This window comes from Danio rerio, chromosome 21, assembly GCF_049306965.1.
Source record: "Danio rerio strain Tuebingen ecotype United States chromosome 21, GRCz12tu, whole genome shotgun sequence".
Lineage (NCBI taxonomy): Eukaryota > Metazoa > Chordata > Actinopteri > Cypriniformes > Danionidae > Danio > Danio rerio.
This window is the reverse complement of record NC_133196.1, coordinates 42,545,141-42,570,053: the sequence shown is the minus strand read 5'-3', so window position 1 is coordinate 42,570,053 and position 24,913 is coordinate 42,545,141. Positions and strand designations below refer to the sequence as shown.

The window sequence follows — 24,913 nt, the reverse complement described above, 5'->3', positions numbered from 1 at the left end:
TCAGCTCTTGCACACTAACTGATTCAGTCCTTTTGTTTGCTCATAGATATCACTTTGTCAGCCCTGAGAAAAGGCATCAGCATTAGCACAAAGTCAGAGTTTAACTCTATGCTTGATGCTTGTGAATGACTATTGATTACACTGGCGGAAGATGAGCCATTTCATTGTTTGCTCTTGTGCGAATGCTTTAGATGTCAATGGCTGAATGTGTCTTGGTGCCATAAGCTAACAATGTAGGCTAGTGTGTTAGCCATTAGCTGTAGCGAGCTGACCTTAATGTTTCCCTTTTCCATTCACGCAGTGCAGCCTGTGCTCACCCAGACTGGATCAATAGATCGACTGGTGACTGGGGAAACACGATTAGCATGTTCAGATATGCAAACACTGTCAATTCAGCTTTCAAATCAGGCTAATATGTTAGTACTGTTGTGAGATCCCTGGGTATTTTATTCTGCTGAAATCAGCATTTATTTTGTTTAGGTGGTTCAAACAGCATTTGATTTAGTGAGTTGAACACTCTTAGGCAAATTGTATATTACATGCTTGCTAATGAGAACTAATTGGTAGATAAACATATTAATGTATTATTATATCAAATTTAAGTCTAATTTTTCTGATTCCCCTACTGAAAAAAACAGCCTAAACCAGCCTAGGCTGGTTGGCTGGTTTTAGCTGGTCGACCAGGCTGGTTTTAGAGGGGTTTAGGCCATTTCCAGGCTGGTTTCCAGCCATTTCCAGCCTGGTCTTAGCTGGTCAGGCTGGGAGATGACCCGCTAAAACCAGCTTGAGCCCAGCCAAAACCAGCTATGTCCAGCTTAAACCAGGCTGGTCAAGCTGGTTTTAGCTGGATTTAGCTGGTCATTTTCCAGCCTGACCAGCTAAGACCAGGCTGGAAATGGCTGGAAACCAGCCTGGAAATGGCCAAAACCCCTCTAAAACCAGCCTGGTCGACCAGCTAAAACCAGCCAACTAGCCTAGGCTGGTTTAAGCTGGATTTTCAGCAGGGTCTCAATTATGTTTTGCACAAAATATCTGCAGTTACAATGTACTGCAGTTTCCAGCTAAAATTAGCAGTAGAATACCACAAAACCTCATTCCTGTTTATGGTTACATGGGCAAATTAATTAATACACAATTACACACTACTTTTAAAATCCTTTAAACATTAAATTTGAGTTCATTAGATTTGCAGTTTTAAGATGTAGATGCAAATTCATTTGCAAATGTTTTATTTTTGGCAGATATTAAAATGTTTGGTTCGTTCAATTCCACAAAATCGATCGAACTGTTTAATTTAAGCTCTTTGAATGTCAGGTTGCATAATGTTCTGCACCGAACTGAACAGCTGGTTGGAGCGGAGTTTAGTCTTCCTTTAGGCTTGTTGTTCAGCTATGTCGCAATAATCAGTATATTGACTTATCACAAAATATTTGCACCTGACCTCAATCATTATTGGTGACGTGATTTATATTGGAAGTCATGTTTACATAAATGAATGCCACCAACATTTTAGCTGATTGCGTAGACTCTCATCTTATCTAATGTAAACAACACTTACTGACAGGTTAAGAATAGCTGAATTTGAACATTGTCCTGAAAACTACTGACTATGATGACAAAGTTGTTTTAAAGCTGCTGTCAACTTGCAGTGACCGTGTAAAACGATTCACAATACAAAAAATCTTCTCTTAAAATTGTATATTTACATTATTATGCTGTTATTTGGTCAATGTATAATCAGTAAAATTGTCTTAAATAACAACATCACTTAGCATAATCATTTTTGTCACAATATATTAGGGATGTAACAATATTGTAAATACTGTCATACTGCAATAGTAGTTTTTTTCAATATTATCGTAGGCGCATGACTCAATAAAACTATATTTCTGAGAAAAGTTTGCTTAGGCGAATGAAGCGAACGGGAGGTAGCGGGAACTACAATTCCCATCAGCCTAGGCGTGGCCATCATCCTTTGCGGTCTGTTGTCACTACAGATCCAGTAATGCAGAAATGGAGTGTGTTGCTAGTAGCGGGGAAGAAAAAGAGCTGGAAATGATCGAACCTAAAGCGGGTTTTAAATCGGATGTGTGGAAGCATTTCGGTTTCTTTCTAAAAAGATATGAAAAAGGAGAAAAGGTGACAGACAAAGAATAAAACAGTATGCAGGCACTGCCAGACTGTGGTGAAATATAAGTCGGGGAATACGACTAAAAACAGTCATGGGGACTGCAGAACACAGCACACTTGTTAGATTGATGCAGACATTGACTTGTACCGCAAAGAGACCTCTATCTCACTCATAGCTTGTCCTCTCAAGTGATGGAAAGACAATGCACAACGTTACCCACTGCTGTCAACCTTGGCTAAATCAGATCTCTCTGTCCCAGAAACCTCAGTCCTAAATGAGAGGGTTTTTTTTTTCTGTTGCAGGGGACATGCCCAGAGATCCCAGCTTTTACCAGATTATAGTTATATGATAATTTTCCTTAAAAACCCATCTCTATCTAAGTGAGTGAGTGATTAAATGTTGAATGTGATGAGTTTTCAACAATACTAAATTGAAACTTTTTTTTTTTATATGGTTTAATAGTTTTTTGTTATTAAAATTGAAAAATTGAAGTTCCTGTTTCGAAACTTACAGATAGATGGCTAATTTGTATGTCATTAATATGTTCAGTGCTAAGGTAAATAAACACTTGGCACATTTTTCGAGTGTTTTCATTAGTTTTGTTTTTCCTGTAAATTATTCAATAAATACCGTACCGTGCCATTCATACCGAGGTATTATCGTACCGTGAAATTCTGATACCGTTACATCCCTACAATATATAAATGGCACATCAAAAATTAATTATCATGGTCAGGTTGCTTAAAATAAGTGAACATGGCTCTACAAAGACGCCTGCCAAACATAAACAAAACATGACGCCTTTATTGATGGATGTTTTGTTAAAATCGTCAGTCATAAAAGGCTTTTCAACTGCATGGTATGATGCAGTTCATTTTGATATGGCTTACTTTTGAGGGCTTTTCACTTCATTTTGTATCTACAGTAGTAACTGATACTTTTGTTTACTATCACCTCATATGAGGTTCCTAGTGATCTATACCGCTACCAAAATGTGATGTATGCACTCTGTTAATCACCCATTGTAGAATTGATACTACTAGCGTCATTAAATTTGCAACACAAGACACCAAATCCGCTATTTTTAAATAATCAAAGGTAGCCACTTCATAACACATTTCCATTGGTCGCATGTTTGTTTTATTAGGAGGAGGCACAAATATAGTAATAATCCCATCCTTGTCAAGCGGTACTGAACTTAAAATGCAAATCGAGGAAGTTGAGTAAACCTAAATCAAAGTAAGACAAAACGTGCCGTTTCAAAAATCAGTATTAGAAGTCTTTGTTGCAGGGTTCAACAATAAGGGCTGCCCGATGGCCCAGGGCCACTGTGAGAAATGTTCGGGTCACTAGAGAGAGTTGTTACTGGCCCGATCTGGCCAGTGTTGCAGTCTTGTCACAAAATTTCAATTTGCCTGCGACTATTTGTCAATTGCGTGCAAATACAGTCTTAGAATCGAGAAACAATTTGTGCTTTTAAGTCTTTGAATGCTACCTTTCTATGAAGTCGTAAACACCATATTGCTTTTTGGTTCCTTTTATCTGATTGGATGTTTTAAATATGTTATTTTTTTCTGTAACCAGGTTAAAACCAGTACAGTGAAGTGACGGCAACATCAAATTATAAGGCTAAAAGAAAACGTCTGTTTCTAACGTTGTGGAAACTTATTAAAATGGGTACAACACAATGAAAAAGTGATGTTTTGTATAGTTTGTCACTTAAGTCAACAACCTTTTGTTTTGCAATAAAGTACCTAACATTTTTCTTACTGCTATATTTTACTGCTAAACATTTTAAAATAAAAAATATATATATTTAAATTCTAGATTCACAGAATTTTTTTTTGATGCATTATTTAAAATATGTGGCTAAGAAATAGCTATTTTTATTTATTTATTTATTTTCGTGGGGCCAGTGAAAATTTTGGCAGGGCAAATAAAAATCTGAACCGCTAGTCCAGTCGGGCCAGTATAAAATGTCCTTAGAGTTGAACCCTGTGTTGTAATAATACTTGTCAAACATAGTAGTAACACTTTACTACAAGAACAGTACATGAATAATGATGTTTTAACATGTTAACTAAACAGCACTCTATGAACTAATGATGAGTTAATGTATGCGCTAGGTATGATCTCACTTTAACTGCAAAATGGGTCACATGAGAAAAAACTGCTACCTTAATTACTTGTAAGTACATGATTGTTTGTTGATTAATGTATTAATTATTATATTAGTTTATGGTTAATGTAACCATCAAGAACTCATCACATCCTACTGTATACTTATATCATGATTTTACTTGGAAGGGGCACATCATCATTAACCTATTCTTAACTACTCATAAACTTCTTATGCACATCTGTCTACAGCATTTACAATGAATAACAATAGAAGTGTGTTCAGTCAAGATCAACAGTTTAAAGGTGCAGTCGGTGATTTGTTTTCAAAAACTTTTTTTTTTTCGTGCTAGTTGAAAGTCTCTTCACATTCCAATAATGATTAAAGTGAATGATTTAAATTAATTTATATGTATTTTTATATTCTGGGTAAAGCGTAACTAAAAAATGTTCATTCAATTAAATATTGTCGGACTGACAAATAACTTGGGCACTTTGAGATGTTACGACAGGCATCTCAAATTGTCCGTCAACAAATTTAAATTTGAATTTCTGCGCAGCCTCTTTAAGCAGACAGATACGTCACTCGTGCGCACTTGTGAATTTCGACTCTACCGATGACCGACATTATCAGGCAACCTATGCATCAACCTGAACTTCTTTCTGAAAGACCAACGTGGCCTTGTATGCATGAAAAGAAAGATTGTTTCTGAAAGGACTTCTGCCAAAAATGCAGAATTAAAACTTATCTAAACCCTGAATCAATATCGGAGTTACTTCTGCACGCTGGAGGGAAATGACGTCATGTAGTTCAAAACATCTATCCGATGGATGACACCAAGGCTGAAGTATTTCTTTTATGAATAATGTTTTAACTAGTATGTATAAAAATAGTTTTTAAATAAACCATTCACATCACCTTTAATGACCGATGCGTGTGTGGATCTTGTTGGAAAATATGACGGTAATGGTTTGATCGCGGTTTGATTGCCACTAATATAAGCATACTCCGCACGTCTTAATTCCATTTCTGTTTAGTTCAGTTATGACTAGTCAGATTAAGGTGATAAAAAAAATCGCTGTTTGGAGCTTATGTAGGCCTACAGTTCAAAATTCATGTTTAATTGAATAAACCGTTAGTAAACACAAATACATCTTATTGAACATCATTTGTTTTCATCACCAATTATCATACTAGAGCAGTTTCTCAAGCAGTTTGTGATGCATTTTGGAAACAGGAGATGAGCCCCTAGTCTAATGCGCCACCTGGCTTGAGAAACCCGTTCTCAAAGACTTACTTTTAGTCATTATTTGGGTAGCACACTTATCCTGAATGCCTTCGGCAGAATTCAAATGAGCCATTGTGATCTAGATTATTCTAGATTGATTCCAAGATTACTGTGAGATTAATCTAGATTAAAAGAATGAATCTATGCTCACCTATAATGTCTACATATCGTACCTTTTGTTGCACAACCAAAATCAGGTGGAGATGAGACGGTAAGAAGATGAGCCAGAGCTAATAGCAAACAGATTTTTCTCAAGCAGATCAACATACTGATATACAGAAATGATTAAACCCAATTATTATAACACAAAATACTAAAGTAATGTGACAAACATAATTTATTAAAAGTGCAACTATAATGTACATCACTGAGGAAAAAAGTTTCATGCAGGAAATTTTGAGAGAGTCAGTTTATGGTTAATTAAGCGTGTCACGATCCTCCACATCCTCGATTTTTGATTCTAAAGGCACGATTCGATTTTCGATTATGAATAATTAATTAATTAATGACCAATTAATTATTTGTAGCCTACCGTTTAAACTACCTGACCTGCGTGGTCTTTGTTTTACCCATAAACAAATCATACAGTAAATGAATAAAGGAAAGATATACACATAATTACCACCTGTCAATCACTTTTTCTGTGGGACTCGTGAGTAGGCAGTGATCTGTGTCGTTATAATGGCGTCGGTAAAAAAGACGCACAACCAACAGGAACCAGCCAACAGTATCTGAGGTGTTCGCTAAAATGACTAAGTACAAGTGAGTGAAAGATTGAAGCAGTCCTCTGACTGCCTGGACCTGCTGTCTCGAGTGCATGACTGTAGTGCGTCTGTGTCTGTGTGGCCACGTTATGTGCATTTTCAGAAATAGAGAGGAAGGAGGGCTGCTCAGAAATGCTACACGCCACTGTGGATGTCAAATCGTTGTCGTTCTAAAATGCCATTTAAAAACAAAGACAGTGTAAACAGGGCCTGAGTGTGTACTTTTCGCGAGCGGATTTGCAACGGGGGCGGGCGGAGGATCGCGATACCGGTGTTGTCTATCGGACGAACCGTACGTAATGCGTACATAGCAGAGCTTGCAAAACTGTTTTTTTTTGTCGACAACATGAATGTTGTCAACATAACTCGCTGGAAATCCAAAATGCTTACACACCTGCGACTTCATTGGCGACTTCTGCAGTTTAACAAGGACTTCAACAAGCCTGTTTTTTTCCCGCTTGGCAAGCCAAGCTGACGTGACATGGGGGCATGGCAGCATCGACAATTCTATTTTTTGATTCGATAATCTAAATTGAGCATAAATTTCGATAGATTTCGATTAAAAATCGAAATCGTGACACCCCTATGGTTAATTGTTGTGTATATTGAGGAAACGCAACCAGGCTACAGATTTTAACTGTATCACAGCCATTTTCTAAGTGTGTAAATGTTTTAGTCAAGTTTGACAGTCATTTCCATTTATATGGAATAATGTAGCTTGGACATTCTTATAAATCTCTTCTATTGTGTTCCTCAGATAAAAAATTATTATGCATTTGACAACACATGGGAGTGAATGATGTCTGAATGATCTATTTTTGGGTAAACTCTTTAAGCTGCACATGTGAGAACGCAACATTTGAGTCTTGTGTAGAGTTCAGACTGTTTATCGTGATTGTTCCGTGCATCACAGATGACGGTACGTCTGAATTGTGCTCTCAAGGCTTTACCTTGTCCTGTGGCCTCCACCGCGTGCCTGCTGATTCATGTGTGCGAGTCTGCGCCGGCCTGCAGGATGGGGGAGGGAGAACGAATGAGGGACACGGAGTACTCGGAAAGAAGGGTAGATGATTACCAAACGCTGCACAGCGAGGAAAGCAAGACGGAAAGTGCGAGCAACCTGATCCTGTGTCGAAGAGTTAGCATGATTCAGCATGTGTGATTCATTTGGGATTTAATGGAAAATAGCGACAAAACGCAAGCAGGAATGTTCTGGAAGTCTTATAAACATGTCTGGGATTTGAGAAATGGCATTCTTTGGCCTTACTCATAAAACTCCAATGTCATGACTGACTAAAAAGTTGCATTTAATTAAATTTATTTGGTAACAGTTTGCAGATGTGAAGCCATTTATGCGCAAAGGATTAATAATTATTGAGATTCAAGTGAATTAGATTAGATGTCTCCTAAAATACAAGGTAAACGAGAATCTTATTTAATAGAAATAGTGTTGTGAGGAAGAAATGGTTATACCTTTATAAATTATACAAGCACTATTGTTTTGAAAGTTTAGATTAGAAGAAATGTACAATACCTTCAAGTTGATCATTTGGTATAAGTAGTTGCTTATATGAAAGGCAAAGGCCTCGAGATTACGCTTATTTTACTAAAATTAAATATGATAATTCCTGGATTTTTAATTGCTTAATTAGGAGAATAAGGTCTGACTTATGTAACGGTGGCTGGTAATAAATATTCAGTTTAAATATAATTTGAATGAAGAAAAATACAAATAAATTTCAAAAACTAGTTTTAGTGGGATTAGCACCCGGGCCCGTCTGCACCACGGTCCAACGTTCAACCGCTAGTCCACGTGACCACTAGGTTTCAGATTTTCACGGCCCTTAATCTCACTCCCAGCAGACCTCAAACAAAAAGAAAAAAAATTAGTTATCAATATTTTTAATTAAACTTTGGGCGCCAGACAAGATTACCTTGCCAAAATTAAAAACATTTACTAATACCCTGGTTAGCTACAGCCGGCATTTAACCAACATACACAATGCAAAAGAAAAGGATAAATAATAACAACGCAACACACTTTAAATGAAATCAACTGTTGTATTTATATCACACAATACAACATATATTTTCTAAATAATAACGAATTCTTTTTACCACTGTTCAATCTTGGTTGAACGATTTTTAACAACAACAACAACAAAAAAAATCACTGCTTAGATAAGTCAATAAAATAAAAGAAAGAAAACATCAAACAAACAATCAATCAAACAAACAAACAATAATAACATGTGGCTGAGGTAACAGAAACCAGAGAGAAAGAGAAATTTAAAGAAAGTTTGTGAAATTGAGTAGCAATGGGTGTGGATTGTATGGGTGTATGAATGAATGTGAATGACCTAAATAACTGACCCGGCAAACAACGCTGATTCTGTACAGGTCCACCTTGGCTTTCGATCCCCATAAGATCCTGCAGACCCCTCGCACTTAATCGCTCGTGTAGCTTTTCTGCTCAGCCTGTCCACCATCACTTTCACACCACAGTATTTATCGCCACACCTCCATCTTCAAAGCCAACAGCTCTTCACCTTTGCATCTTTCTTGTTTCTCGTCTTTTTCTCTCCCCACGATTTCACCACCAACACACGAATAAAAAAAACAGCAAAGAAAACAGCAACTCCAACAGCAGCAACCACAACAACAACAACAGCCACCCCCTAAGCAACCCTCAAGACCACCTTTTATGGTCTCCTATTGTGTACCTGCCCTTCCGCTTCCTCCCGACCCCGGAAATAAGGTTTTGGAAGCTCGAGGGAGGGCAGAACAAAGCAGCGCCTCCTAGTGGCACTTTGAGAAAATGGGAGAACATTTTATTCGCCACACTTAAAAGTCTTGTCATTTAACAGAAATAATGTACAGTATAGAATTTATAAAGTCATGGTGCAGTTGAAAAGGAATGAATATTGTGTATGACTCTCAATAGCTTGGACGACTGTATCCTTGCATCTCTGCAATAACTCAAACTTAGGTCATCTGGAATGGCAAAGAAAGCGTTCTTGCAGGACTCCCAGAGTTCATCAAGATTCTTTGGATTCATCTTCAATCCCTCCTCCATTTTACCCTAGACATGCTCAATAATGTTCATATCTGGAGACTGGGCTGGCCAGTCCTGGAGCACCTTGACCTGCTTTGCTATTATGAGGAGGTTGAAGTATGAGAAGGAGCGCTATCCTGCTGAAGAATTTGCCCCCTCTTGTGGTTTATGTAATGGGCAGCAAAAATGTCCCTATACGCCCCCATACTGAATGCAACCCCAAACCATGATTTTTCCTTCACCAAACTTGACTGAATACAGTCTTCTGCAGTATTTCTGATGATTGGCATGCAGTTCAACAGATGATTCATCGGAAAAATTTACCTTCTGCCACTTTTTCCAAATGATCAGCTAGAAGTCAAGTTATTATTTGTTGCTCTTACAACAAGACTTTTGTCAGGTAGTGTATTGGTAATGTGAAAATGAAATGACAAATATTTAGTCCATAGACTAGGAATTTTGAAATGTAAGAGTCAATACGACCGTTTTACTAATGTTCGAACATGTCACTGAGTTGGATTGTTTTAGGAACCAAATTTTTTGTTTCTGATGTTTGAAAGTCTCTTCGCGTCCTGATCGCGATCATTAATAGTGTTGTCAACTATTTCCAATAAAAAGTAGCTAAAACCTGCCCGAAAAGTAGCTAAATGTTGCCAGATTTGCATATTAGTGACATTATCACGTAGTATCTGACAAGCGTAAGCCGGTCATGTTTCTACTTTCTGAGGCGCCGTGTAGATTATATTAAAACATCACATCCAGATGCACAATATTAACATATTACTTTGCGTGATGTCGTCATTTTGTTATTGCAACTCAAGACTACATCTTTAAGTAGAATACAAAATCATTAATGTTTTCTGAAATTGACTAGCCATCTCAGCAAAAGCATTATTTGAAATATTTCCATTTAGATTTGTATGAAAAATAGTTAACTATTTGTAGAATAATACAAACACCTTTTTATTGAGCACTTTTTTCATTATTAAATCGAACACTGATAACAAACAGTTACATCCTTTTAAACAATCACAGCTTGTGTACTTACTCTTTTTAACTTGTGCAATTACCATATTTGTGAAAGTGACAACAATTATAGCACTTTTGGAATTTATTGCTACCCAAAATACCAACAGTTACAAGTTAACAAATATCAGTAAATGAACAGTTATGAAAAACAATCTGAGCCAGCAATTTACTCTTCTGAGTAAAGCCCGCAACCACTGCTCTGAGTCACTTTTTAAAAAATTGCTAAAAGTAGCTAGATGAATGTTAAAAATTGCTAAATTTGTTGCTATGTGCCTTTATAAAAAAAGTTGCTAGGGTAGTATGAAAAGCTGCTAAATCTAGCAACAACAATTGCTAAGTTGGCAACACTGATCATTAAGGGGTCCAAATGAATTTATATGTATTTTAATATTCTGTGGGAACTAAGAAAGGTTCATCCAATCAAAACGTTTGATCCAAACATTACTATAGTCTGTCTTACCTCTCTGTCAAAATATGTAATTGAATACCTCACTCCGTGAACCCTGTTCGCACAAAGTTTTGTCATCACCGTGTTCATGGATGCAGTTCAAGCAAACATCAGCAATCGACTTTATTATTCATTTTAACTTTGGTATTGTACTTATTAATTGCACTGTAACGTTTTCTTTAAGGTAAATGTTACGTGATGTCTAGTGACCCTTTAGATGGCAATTTGCAGGGAGGGCTGTTTCCTTTCAGGGCTATCAAGCTAACGTTAGCATTTTCCAAGACATCCTGTTGCACTTTTAAAGACATTTGTGTGCTTGAAAAGGTGTTTATGAAAGTCTTTTTGGTTTTCATGGGAATGTTTTTGCGGAGAAAATCTGAAGGGCATGACTGTTCCATGCACTTCCATTTTACTTTTTTTTTTTTTTATATTATTTTTTTGGGGGTTTTCACCTTTATTTTTTAATAGGAGAGTAGAATTGACAGGAGCATGGGGAGCAGAGAAAGGGAAAGGATCGGCATAGGACCACGAGGCGGAATCGAACCCAGGTCGCCGCGAGCAACGGAGTGCATGTGTCGACGCACTAACCACTACACCACTGGCGCCGACACTTCCATTTAGTTTTAATCATTTAGCCAGAAGCTTTTATCCAAAGCAGCATGCAAACGGGGACAGTCGAGGAATTTAAAATCAACAAAAGAGTGACTTTTTAGTTCCGGTTATTGATGCATGTCAGTAAATAAGGTGTAGTTACTAGACAATCATAAATTGAGGAACTTAATCTTGTCACTGTACACTTAAAAAAAGACACTTAAATTTCTACATGCACATTAGCTCCAGAACAGGTCGTTTTCAAATCATAAGCTACTACTTTGTTAACATGTTTAAACTATATTTGCTCTGTAAGTAACTTGTATTACCTTAAGGCTTAATCAAATACATTAGATTTTGGAATTGGAAATTTTGAGGCTATCCACTAAACTTGTTTAGATATGTCACATAACCTGCTGTCTGGAATAGCCCCACGCCATTCTTCATTGTTGAACCCTGGATACAGGATCTTTTCATTTAAATTTTTTTTTTTTTTTTCCTGTATTTGATGGTTTTACAAAAATGTCAATATTTGCAACAAATTATGCAAAACTCTTTTTGTTATTACTGTAAGAAAACTAAGGGACATATCTTCCTTTCAGTGTGTTTATACAAGTGTTAGTGTACTTTATTTGTGAAAGTGATCATCTCTTGGTTTTTTTGTCTTCCAGGTTTGTAATGGCTGCTGAAAGTGAATATTGGCTGACCTACCGTAGTTCTTCTCTGGCAAACTTTATGACTCTGTCTTTACGCTAAAGCTGCCAGCTGAAGAACTGTTGTGGTCAGCTTTACCCAGCACGCATCGTTTTCATCCCAGAGTCCCGTCGATCTCTTTCACACTATTATTTTTTGCTGTAGATCTTTAATGACATGTTAAATGAAATATTTTGTAAAATGTCTCTGTTACCTGTTTAGCAGGTTTTTAAATAGTTGCTTAAAATTCATTCATTCATTTTCTTGTCAGCTTAATCTCTTTATTAATCCGGGGTCGCCACAGCGGAATGACCCGCCAACTTATCCAGCAAGTTTCTACACAGCGGATGCCCTTCCAGTCGCAACCCATCTCTGGGAAACATCCACACACACATTCATACACTACGGACAATTTAGCCTACTCAATTCACCTGTACCGCATGTCTTTGGACTGTGGGGGAAACCGGAGCACCCGGAGGAAACCCACGCGAAGGCAGGGAGAACATGCAAACTCCACACAGAAATGCCAACTGAGCCGAGATTTGAACCAGCGACCTTCTTGCTGTGAGGTGACAGCACTACCTACTGCGCCACTGCCTCGCCCGTTTCTTGAAATTAAATTAGTAAATCCTGTTTGTGGAGGTTCTCTTTCAAATGCATGATACAGTTTTATAGTATATTGCAATATTTTACCTTCAGTTAATTTAAAGTCATGTTCTGTCCATGTACACCGGGGAGCAGTTGCCAGTTGGCATTAAACTAAAAGGGGAAACCATGTGCAAAAAACTTTTTTTGTGGCATTAAATTGTGGTTCATATCCGCTAACATTTTTCAATTTGATTTTACATCAAAAAGGGAAGCACACTTTTACATAATCTGAATGATTTATAGATTAAACCGCAGTACAAGCAATGCATTATGAGCACACATCCGTTAAATGTGGTTTGGTAATGACAAAGTTTTGGATAAGAACTTTTACTTGAAGGGGATGTCAAGGAAATGAACATTTAGGGCGTAGTCACACTATGCTCTCCGAACCGTGCCCAGGCCTGTTTCCCGGATTGCTTGAGAAGTGTGAGTGTTCTGAATCGGGATCATGCACAGTTCACTAATGCCGAGTTCAGACTGCATGATTTTCAAAGTAGTCGTGTCACAGATGTTTTCACACTGCATGACTATCTGGGCTAGCGTTTCGTCGCTGCTTTGTTTACACTGCAAGATAGAATGGCGACAGGGACTTTCACATTGCATGACTTTACTATAGGAAGATTCGCTGACAACTGCGTCCAAACTACGTCTCACAGCCAAAAACGTAGTATATCTTTTGTTATTAACTACATAATGAGAAAGAAGCCTTTAATGGGGTAGAACATGTACATGTTTGCTCACCTGGGTTTAAAAGGAATTAGCCATTTCTCCTCAACGTTGATAATAAACTATTTTCTTTCTGTATAAAACGTCAAACAGACACGGTTGCTCCTGAGTCCTTTCAAACCTCCACTAGTTTTTTCTCCATTTCGTGGGTCCAAATAAACTGGTATACACACACACACGCACATGAATGCCGCTCTCTCATTGGCTGTAGGCAATCGCTGATGTTATTTTCAGTCAAAACTCAATTCACACGCCATGATTTGAATCGCCGACAGCTCCAGATGTTTAGCATGCCAAATATCTCGCAGGCATCGGTCTACTCATCGGCGATTCTCTCAGATCGCATCTTAGATAGTTCATACTGCGTGATTGTCACTCACGTGCACGAGCAGTGATTTGCCGGTGATTTCAGGCATTTGTCGGCGATTTCTCAACCTGACGGCGAGCCAAAATCGGGGCTAAAATCACGCAGTCTGAACTAGGCATAAGCCGGCCCTGGCCTGGTTGGAAGAGGAATGCCTGAGTGCGGTTCACTTGGGTTCAGGCGTGGTACACGTGTCTGTGTGTGATTGCAAAACAGGCCTGAGCCCGAAACTGAAAGCAAGACATTACTTTTACGGGACGGTTTCATATGTGTTTAATAATTATTCTTACTTTTCAATGAATCTGTCATAAATTATTAAAGATGCAATCCCCTCACTGCATGACAGCTGCACCTTCAGCGAACCTCCTAATTCCTGCAGCACAAGGACTTTATGATTGTTTATGAGCATCAAAAGTGGCTGAACAGTTAGCAATCACCATTGTGACTGTGCTGAGCGAGAGCGCTTACTGAACAGCGCATCATCGATGATGTAAGTGTACTCAGGCCCAAATCTAATGTGGGGGGAGACGGGAGGGGGAACAAGCGTGCTTTGGCCAGGTTCAAGGCAACTGTACATAGTGTGAGTACACTCTTACTTGCGTCTGAGTGCACACTTGTGCATCGGTCATTAGCCCGATTCAGAGCACTCACATTTCTCAAACGCTCCGGGAAACGGGCCTGGGCACGGTTCGGATGGCATAGTGTGAGTAGGCACTAACAGTAGGAAAGAAAGGTAGTCCTGTCTACAAGTGCAATATCTTTGACAATCACCAGAAGTTGCAGAGGTTTTATTTCAGTATTTTATTTTTAGTATGCTGATATAGCCCAAACTGGGTTACATTTTGAAGAGAACCCTTATGCCTTTATACAGGGCCTCAGCACTGCAGCACTTTAACACACTTGCCTGTAGGTTTCAAAAAAATCTGAAGAACTTAATTAGTTTGATCAGGTGTAATTAATTAGGTTGAAGGTTTTTCCACATTTTTTGTTTCCTTTTTTCTGATTCAAATCCAAAAGATTTGTCATGCACACAAACCTTGCACGCAGAGTTCGAATTAATTTATCCCTGCCGATTCAAAGTTTACTTCAGGATGTCCATGGCTAAATTTGATATTTTGCTAGTGATACTGGAACCACATATAAAAAAGACCACCATTTTCAATGAACCAATTGATTCTGAACAGAGACTGTCCTCACTCGTAATTTGCCTTTCGCTTGTATGGCGGCCCTTAATTGTCAAAACACCACTCAAATTTTATGATTGCGGAAGTGTTGGAGGCAGTGTTTCAATATGATTGACAAAACGTGAGGTTGCATTTATTTTTTAATGTGTAAAAATCTTCTGGTCCATTGTGCAATAACATTTAAATAACATTTGGTGTTAAATAACATCTAAAGTTAAACTGCAGGGTTTTACACCTGTGTCCTAATCACTTTGGAGGGTACCTCTGAAGGGATTAGAGCAGGGGTAACCAATCTTGCTCCTAGAGCGCTGGTGTCCCTGCAGAGTTTAGCTCAAACTTCTCAACACACCTGCTTGGAAGTTTTTAGTAGGGTATAAACGAGGGTCAGAGTCAGCTCCATGTGGGTGGGATTTGAGTTCCAAGTGGGCTGTACAAAACTGGAGTTTTTATCCATTTAATGACATGACACAGAATCCAGCATTGTGTTTTATGAATTGTGCTTTCTACACCTACCCCGACCCTAAACTGAACTTCACAGTAACCTGATGTGTTTTAACCTCTACTCCATCTACACCACCTAAACCCAATCCATCTGTGGCATAAATCCCTCCCACATGTAGGTCTCCGGGCTGCAGTGATACCTACTTGGAAGTTTCAGTCACACCCTATTTACACGAGGCATCAGCGTCAACGCTTCCCATTCACTTTGAATTGGTGACATCAGGCGTTGCCGAACTGCATTGTAGATCCGTCGGCGCTGCTTCAGAGGCGTTGTTCGCTGCAGAAGTTGAGACTGGCTCAACTTTTCAAGCGCCAGCCAATCAGATCGCTGTATGCAAATAAACCAGCTAGACAGTGGCCAATTGCTGACTGAATTTCATTGGCTGACGCTGCTGTGATGATCACTTCAGCCCCAACTTCAGACACGCCTTCAGTCAAGCGTTGACGCTAAAGCCCCGAGTAAATGAGGCGTTACACCTTGTAAGGCCTTGATTGGCTTGATCAGGTGTGTTTGATTTGGGTTGAGCTAAACTCCGTTGGACACTGGCCCTTTTAGTTTGTTTACCTCTGGGTAAGAGCAGATGAGCCCTTCTGGGCTGAATGCAGTTTACAATCATGACACAAAGGCTGCATTCCAGTCCAATTATGCCCTTTACTCCCTCTCGTTTCCTCGGATGTGTCATTGATTACGCTACACATGTGTCCACTACTGGCGTAACATCTGAATGGGTTTAAATCACAGATGTCAAACTCAGTTCCTTGAGGGCCGCAGCTCTGCACAGTTTAGCTTTAACTCTAGTTAAACATACCTGATCAGACAAATTGAGTCGTTAAAGCTTGTTTGAAATCTACAGGTAAAGCTGTGGTCACACTGCACTTTTCTCCCTATAGACTTCCATTCATACGCACGCCAATGCTTCCAACTGGAAACACAAGCTCCTGCGACAAGTTTTGCAATCTCATCACTTGACTTCGTGAGACCAACCCAGGACAAAACATGACCTCTCTGGACAGAAATTTTAAATATGGACCAATCGCTCACTTTTTAAAATGTCTAATCATCTTGTTTAATCCTGCCCTTTTTCGCAGCGCCGTACTACAAGCTCAAACTCTAGTGTGACCACAGCTTAAGTTATTAAAGCAGGGTTGGAACAAAAACAGTAGGGCTGCGGCCCTCCAGGAACTGAGTTTGACATCCCTGGTTTAAATGGAATACCCTAAACTGGTAATGCCCAAACTCTGTTCTAAAGGGCCAGTGTCCTGCAGAATTTAGCTCCAACTCTAATCAGACACACCTCAACCAGATAATCAAGGTCTAAAATATACTATACTGGAAAATTCCGGGCAGGTTTGAATTAGAGCAAGTTGAAGTTAAACATTGCAAGACATCAGCCCTCCAGGACCAAGTTTGTGCACCCCTGCCCAAAACCTTGAGAGCACATGAGAACTTGTTACATCCTAATCGCATTGCATTTTGGGACGTATAGCATATGAAGCCGACTCGATCAAAACCTGGTCAAAATTGAGGGTATGTCCATGTAAGCAACCCTAATTCACTTGATGAAGTGGAACTCACTTTAAAATGGCAGCAAAAAAAGGGATTCCTCCAAGAGAAGAGAAGTCTGTGAGTGCATGTCTAAAATAGGAGTGGAACACAGCTAATAAGTTTATTGTATCCTCCAAAATACTTCATTCCAGAGGGCCCTTTATTGTGGAAACGACACTTCAATATTGTTTTACTCCTAAGTGTAAACTTCAGAGGGTGTAATGTGCCATTTGGAACGCACAGACTATATCCATAGATATATACACTAGATATCGCATAGGGACCCTGAGCATGCGTCAATAGCGCCGCCACATTGGTACAGTGCTCCCAGGACAAATGTCATTCAACCGCACTAGTCAAAAGAGTGTTATTACGTGAAGACGTGGGACTTTAGCGCTGTCTACGGGTGTAGTAACGAGCAAACAAAGAAAACAAAGCACAAAGGCAGAACATTTCATTGGTAATATTAAGTTTTTTTTCTGTTTTTGTATGTTCTGACCTTTTGTGCTAATCAGGTAACATTATTGATGATAACAGTCACTTACTGCATTCACCATAAGGCAAAGCAGCTCCAACTCGCACTAAACACTCGGCTTATGCTAGTTTTGTTGAATAAAATCAGCAAACAATGCAAAAGAAATATGACAACGAGATGCTGCGCTGCCAGAAACTTGTATTATTGACGGCTAACGTTAATGAAAGAGTCGTTCGGAGGATTCACTCTCAAACGAATCGCTCCCTCCGTCAGTATGAGAAGTGAAAGCAGGAGAGGAGGTGTGTTTTAGGATATGATTAGATTAAATTTAACAGGAAGGGTGGATAGTAAATTTCAGTACACACAAGCTTTTTGTCAGGAATGCCCGTGCGGTCACTGATCCATCAATGTAGAAAAGTGATGTAAAATTATAATTTTCGTAATTAGAAAAAAAAAAAAATTACATACTAACATCCAGGAAAAATCCCAATCATAGATATATGTGTATATGTGTATATTTCTGGCTTTGGATGGCCACAGTCCTCCACTGTACCTTGTTCCCGCATTCATTTAAAAGGAGCGCTACCCTGTAGCAAGATGGCGGCGCTATTGACGCATTCTGTCCGACAACAATAGGCCAGGCGACATCTAATGTATATATCTATGGACTATATCGAGAAGTGGGCGGTTCTTTTCAAGGGGGCGTGGTTAAAATAATACTGTGGCTAAAGCTGACATAGAGAGAGAAAAACCTAGGCGAACGCAAAGGACTTTGATTTAATATTTACCAAAACGATTTATTTTTTGATTGGTGATTTCCAAAAATTAAATTCATTTTAAGAAACTACTGATTTAGAATGAACATATTTTGTACACTGGAATTGACCCCTGGTGTCCTTCCTATTATGTTAAGGACAGCAATAGGGTCAGATGCAGCAGATCATGACACCTGACACCTTTACAGCACATGCATACATTAAAATTAAATACAGGCCACACCTAAACATGGAGGATGACTTCTGCTTGGCGTTTTCTAAAATTAAGAGACTTGGACCTTTTAGTGTTTTTTAGTGTTCTAGCCATGTTGCGTTTACAAAGTTTGTATATGGGGGTCCCAAGTCACTTGAATTATTTTGGGTATCGCTGGCTTATAAAGTTTGGGAAACCCCTGCCCTAAACATTAGTGTGAGTAGTCTCCCCGCAATAAACGTTTAAAATGTGACGCATAAGTCTTACCAACAGAGGGCGACAATGACTGTAAAGTTGATCCACAGCTTGTTAATCAGGCATATACACATTTACTCAGACATTTTCCGCGCTTGGCTTTAGATGTTTGACGAAGACGTTGCCTCATGAATTATATGGATAATGTAAAAATGTAAATATGTGTATTTCGAGGGCTTGGGAAAACTTCATATTGGGGAAAACTCCATGTCTGCTTAAAACAGTATTTTAGGAACATTGATTAAATATAATGATATATAAAGTGTAGAGAATTATAATAACATATTTTAATGACTAAAATACCAAAGATCTAAAAAACCAACATGATGGTACACATTGTACTTTTTAACAAAGATTTCATCGCAACCTGGCTTTTCTCTCTCCTTTTTTCATCATATTTTTTATTTATTCAGGACAGCAGTTCAGATGGCACCAATAATCCTCATTCGTGTTTTACTTCAAATTTATAGTTCTTGAAAATTTTCTAATATTTATGGTTAGATTGGGGGAGGGGGGGGGGGGTACATACATATTTAAAACTTTATTGCAGAAAAATGGTTTTCTGTTAAATACAAAAGAAGATATTTTAAAGAATGATAGAAACTTCTAACTATTGACTTTCAAAGCAGGAAAAAACAAATATTCATTAATTCATTTTCTTTTTGGATTAATCCCTTTATTAATCCGGGGTCACCACAGCAGAATGAACCGCCAACTTATCCAGCATATGTTTTTATGCAGCAGATGCCCTTCCAGCTGCAACCCATCACTGGGAAACATCCATACACATTCATAAAAATATAAACTGTGAATGGCAATGGTTATTATTTTTCATTTTATTTTAAATGTCTTCTTTTGTGTTCAACAGAAAATGAAAGTTTATATTAATTATATGCTGCACTATCCATGTATCAATAATGTTATAATTTTTAGTTTCTTGCACAGACCAATCATTTCACTTGATAAGACCTCATATAATCAAGAGCCACATGTATTCATTTAATTTTGCTTTCATTTTGTGAATCACAAAAATCTTCTACTGAAGGTGAAATGTTTTAAAGAACAAAAAAAAAAAAATCACCTACACCTATCATAACATATTGGTTATTTATTATTGACCATATGCCTTTAAAGCTACTTCAGAAATTTGAAGATACTGCTATACTAGCAACTGTCATTTGATCAAAACTTTTGCAACTATCTTGCATTAATGTTCCATGCATATTGACAATAAAAAAAGCCAAGGCGGGTACGTACGGCTGCAGTTTTTGTTTTTGCGAATCCGCGAGAGGCCGCTGTTGTGTGCTTTTTCGCACCTCAGACGCCTCTCGCGAGTGCGGTTCGTACCCACGCTGTTCTCGCATGAACCCACCAGAGGCCGCTGTCCGACTGACCGGATGATTGACTGCGTGACCGACCAATCGGCTGACCCGCCCTCCTGCTTCCCTGAACCCAACCAATTTTACCGATCGACCCGCCCGCCTGCTCGCTTCCCTAAACCCGAGCAACAGTTTACAAAAGCCGTCCAAAAATATAAAAGCCCTGATTTTTTTTTTCTACCGCGTTTTCGGATTTCGCCACGTTCTCACCTTGTTATGAAACTCGTTCACTTAATTTTTGGGATTCTGTTTTTGTCTTACCTGATTGCTGGAACTGCTCTTCCCCGGAATCGAAACTGGTCGCCGTGGTCGACTCCTCTCCGCATCTCGAGCCTGCCGATGAGCTGAGTGGACAAACGGGTTGCAGCGGGGAAGCCCTCCACAAGAAGGTAAGGCAAGCGCGAAAGGGAACAGCGTCTCCAGAAACGTCCGCGGGACTACGTTTTCAGAATGAGCTTGGGTTGAATTAATTAGGAGCTGAACACCACATGATAATTACCGGCAGGTGTGTTTGAAATGGGTTGCAATTGAAATCTGCAGGAAGGTGGCTCTCCAGGAACAGGGTTGGCCACCCCTGGTAGTGTGTCCACAGTCTTATTGGAGTGATATAAACCCAACAAGTTTCTCTTTTTTCTTAAATTAACTGACATTAAAATAAATCCCAAATCACATGGATTTTGAGGCCCACCGCAATGTGATGAAGTAGTGTGGTTATCCAATTAATTGATTGGCAGGCACCAAGTTTCAATAATAACATGTACACACATGGCCACAGAACGTTTTTTGTCAATAAACTGGGATTAAAACATGTTACAACTTTTGGTGATTTTTATAAGTTTAAAACTATTTTAAAACAGAGTGTGTTTGTAATAAAGAAAGTAAAATCTACATGTAATTCATAAACTGCTATATAATCACCATGGCTGCATGGTGTCAGTAAATGCGCATTTATATTTGTGTGTCTGTGAACTGCAAACGACATTTGTGTGAGATTCATCATTTCAGAAAGGCTTGAATAAACTCCACCACATGTACAGCAAATAACGTTACTTGGTATTTTTGACTAATGAGCTGCATTTCAGCTTCATCTGAGTCTGTCTCTATCACTGACTGCTGTTTATCTGGAGAAGCGGACATGTACGTGGGTGGGGAGAAGCAGCTCATTTGCGTTTAAAGCCACAGGCTACAAAAACTGCTACAATGTACTCAGACAGCAAAATGGGCATATTCTGGAGGCAATAATAGATTATATGATGGGTATTTTGAGCTGAAACAGACCTGTTCTGGAAACACTAAAGGCTTACCTTACATTTTGCAAAGTGTAAAATAGGTGCCCTTTTATTATGCAAAATCAAATTTTGGAAGCTGTTTGGACAGTGTGCAGCTATAGTGTCTACACCAGGGGTGTCCAAAATCGTTCCTGGAAAGCCGGTGTCCTAAAGATTTTAACTTCAACTTGCCTCAATACACTTGCAAGGATGTTTATAGAAAGCCTAGTAAGAGCTTGATTAGCTAGCCCAGGTATGTCTGATTGGGACTGGAATTAAACTTTGCAAGACACTGGCCCTCCAGGACCGAGTTTGGACATGCCTGGTCTACACAATCATATTGGAAAATAATTAAATTTCCTGATGTTAAATCTAAATCCCTGTGATTTTGAGGCTCACCACACAGTGATGAAGCAGTTCGGTTTCCCCCGCCCACCAATAATGATTGACAGGCATTGTCATGTCCACAAGACAGGATTTGCAAAGAAACTGGAATTAAAAATCTGTTCCAGCTCTCTATGATCAAACTGCCTTTCAAGAAGCAGTAAGTGGTACACTTTGTATTGTTTGTAGCATTTTGAACTGTACTTTTTGAGCTACAAAATTCATAATTGCTGATCAGCACAGCTGAATTGTGTACACATCTATAAATGAGGATGCTATTTAGGCAAGTCATAACAGTTTTTCTCTGCAGACAATCAAAGATATGTTCATTAAGGGGGCTAATAATATTGACTTTAAAATAGGTTTAAAAATTTTTAAAACTGCTTTTCTTCTAGCCCAAATAAAACAAATCAGACTTTCTCCAGAAGAAAAAATATTATCCGAAATACCGTGAAAAATTCCTGAATCTGTTAAACATCATTTGGGAAATATTTATAATTTTATTATATTTTTTAATTCACAAGAGGGCTAGTAATTTTGACTTCAAATGATAATCGTTTTGAATAATCACGATTATGACCAAAATAATCGTGATTATGATTTTTCCCATAATCGAGATGCCCTAGTGGACACCCTGGCACATTTACTGCAAGCAGATGAACAGCACAATGTGGGTGTTTGTGCACGAAATGATTGGTCAGTGTAAGGAATTGACAGCCTGATCTCACAAGAAAGTAAGTATTTTACTTTTTGCCAGTTTAGTGGCTAATTCATACGAATTCATTTGTACGAAATTGTAAGACTTTAAAAAGGAGGCGTGGCACCTAACCCCACCCCTAAACCCAACCTTCATTGGGGGATGAGCAAATTGTACTAAGCCGCGGTCACACTAGAGTTTGATACTGATAATGCGAAATTCTCAGGCTGCTGAGGTGCAAATATTACGCTTGGTGAACTCTGACCTGCAAAATCGCATCACTTTACTGCATGAGACCAACCGAGGATCAAAACATGACCTCTCTGGACAGAAATTTAAAACATGGAGCAGTCGCTTGCTTTTTTAATGTCTAATAATTTTGTTTATTCCTGCCCCTTTTTGCAGCGCCGCACAACAGAATTTCACACACACAAACTCTAGTGTGACCGCAACTTTAAATCGTACGAATTCATACGAATTAGCCACTAAATGAAAAAGTTACGAATTGCTTTGAGATTGTGTTGGGAATTGAACATTATTCAAAATATTTTTACCTTTACTCAGTCATTAGAAGCCTATTGATTTGGACTAATTTGCGTGTTTACTTTTAGTCTTAACAGTCACCAACACCAAGGAGCATGGATCCAGTTAAAAATCTTTTTTAATGTTCTGCTAAAGAATGAACGACAACTAGGCTACATCTTGGATGACCTGGTTGAGTAAATGAACATGAAATTTTGTTGTATAATTTAAGCAAAAACTGGGTAAAATGTATGATCTAATTTACCTGTATATTATAAACGCGAGAGCAGTGTTGGGCTAACAGTTGTAGTGATATAATTAGTAGGGATGTAACAATATTGTAAATACTGTCATACCGGAATAGTAATTTTTTTCAATATTACCGTAGGCGCATGACTCAATAAAACTATATTTCTGAGAAAAGTTTGCTTAGGCGAATGAAGCGAACGGGAGGTAGCGGGAACTACAATTCCCATCAGCCTAGGCGTGGCCATCATCCTTTGCGGTCTGTTGTCACTACAGATCCAGTAATGCGGAAATGGAGTGTGTTGCTAGTAGCGGGGAAGAAAAAGAGCTGGAAATGATCGAACCTAAAGCGGGTTTTAAATCGGATGTGTGGAAGTTTTTCGGTTTCTTTCTAAAAAGATATGAAAAAGGAGAAAAGGTGACAGACAAAGAAAAAACAGTATGCAGGCACTGCCAGACTGTGGTGAAATATAAGTCGGGGAATACGACTAAAAACAGTCATGAACACAGCACACTTGTTAGATTGATGCAGACATTGACTTGTACCGCAAAGAGACCTCTATCTCACTCATGGCTTGTCCTCTCAAGTGGTGGAAAGACAATGCACAACGTTACCCACTGCTGTCAACCTTGGCTAAATCAGATCTCTCTGTCCCAGAAACCTCAGTCCCAAATGAGAGGGCTTTTTTTTTCTGTTGCAGGGGACATGCCCAGAGATCCCAGCTTTTACCAGATTATAGTTATATGATAATTTTCCTTAAAAACCCATCTCTATCTAAGTGAGTAAGTGATTAAATGTTGAATGTGATGTGTTTTCAACAATACTAAATTGAAACTTTATTTTTTTTATATTGTTTAATAGTTTTTCGTTATTAAAATTGGAAAATTGAAGTTCCTGTTTCGAAACTTACAGATAGACGGCTAATTTGTATGTCATTGATATGTTCAGTGCTAAGGTAAATAAACACTTTTGGCACTTTTTTTGAGTCTTTTCATTAGTTTTGTTTTTCCTGTAAATTATTCAGTAAATATTGTACCGTGCCATTCATACCGAGGTATTATCGTACCGTGAAATTCTGATACCGTTACATCCCTAATATTAATTAGTAATTCATTACTTTATTTAACAAAATTCTGGTTTAAAAACATAAACAGTGAATATATTTATTATAGTGTCCCACATTTCCTCACGTAATCCTCAGAGACAGTTTGACCATAGGGTTAAGTGTGGTTCTGTTAATTAATTCACAATATAAGAATGATTTGCTACACAGTGAACAAAAACAGCTGGTGTGCGCGCGGCGCATCCTCAATTGCGCTTCTGTTGAGACTCAACAGTTGAGTGACAGATTTTTTTTTTTCTAAAATTAGTCTTTTATGTCAGAACAAGTTAAGGAAAATAGGCTAACATTTAACACCACTGACACAGGTTTGCAAAATCAAGCAGTACGAATGACTATGCTGCTTCATCTGGAAAAAAAAAAATCTGGAAGCAGAAGAGACCGGGACAGAGTTAAAAACTTCCCTTAGCCGCTATTTTAAGTAACAGATATGATTGATAAAACATCATATAATCTGATAACGAGTGCGCATGGAGTCATTCATTCGCTAATGAGATTAATCTGCTCTGC

The 24,913-nt window shown here is 38.5% G+C and overlaps 1 protein-coding gene across 1 annotated transcript in view; it reads right to left on the bottom strand.

Annotated features, from left to right (window-relative positions):
• The window catches only part of si:ch211-274p24.2, a gene marked incomplete in the record, with an annotated part of 31,264 nt that extends 15,868 nt beyond the window's left edge, over positions 1–15,396 (bottom strand). Inside the window, 2 exon segments of the mRNA NM_001386232.1 lie at positions 13,357–13,376; positions 15,386–15,396.
• Between the last annotated feature and the right edge of the window lie 9,517 nt (positions 15,397–24,913).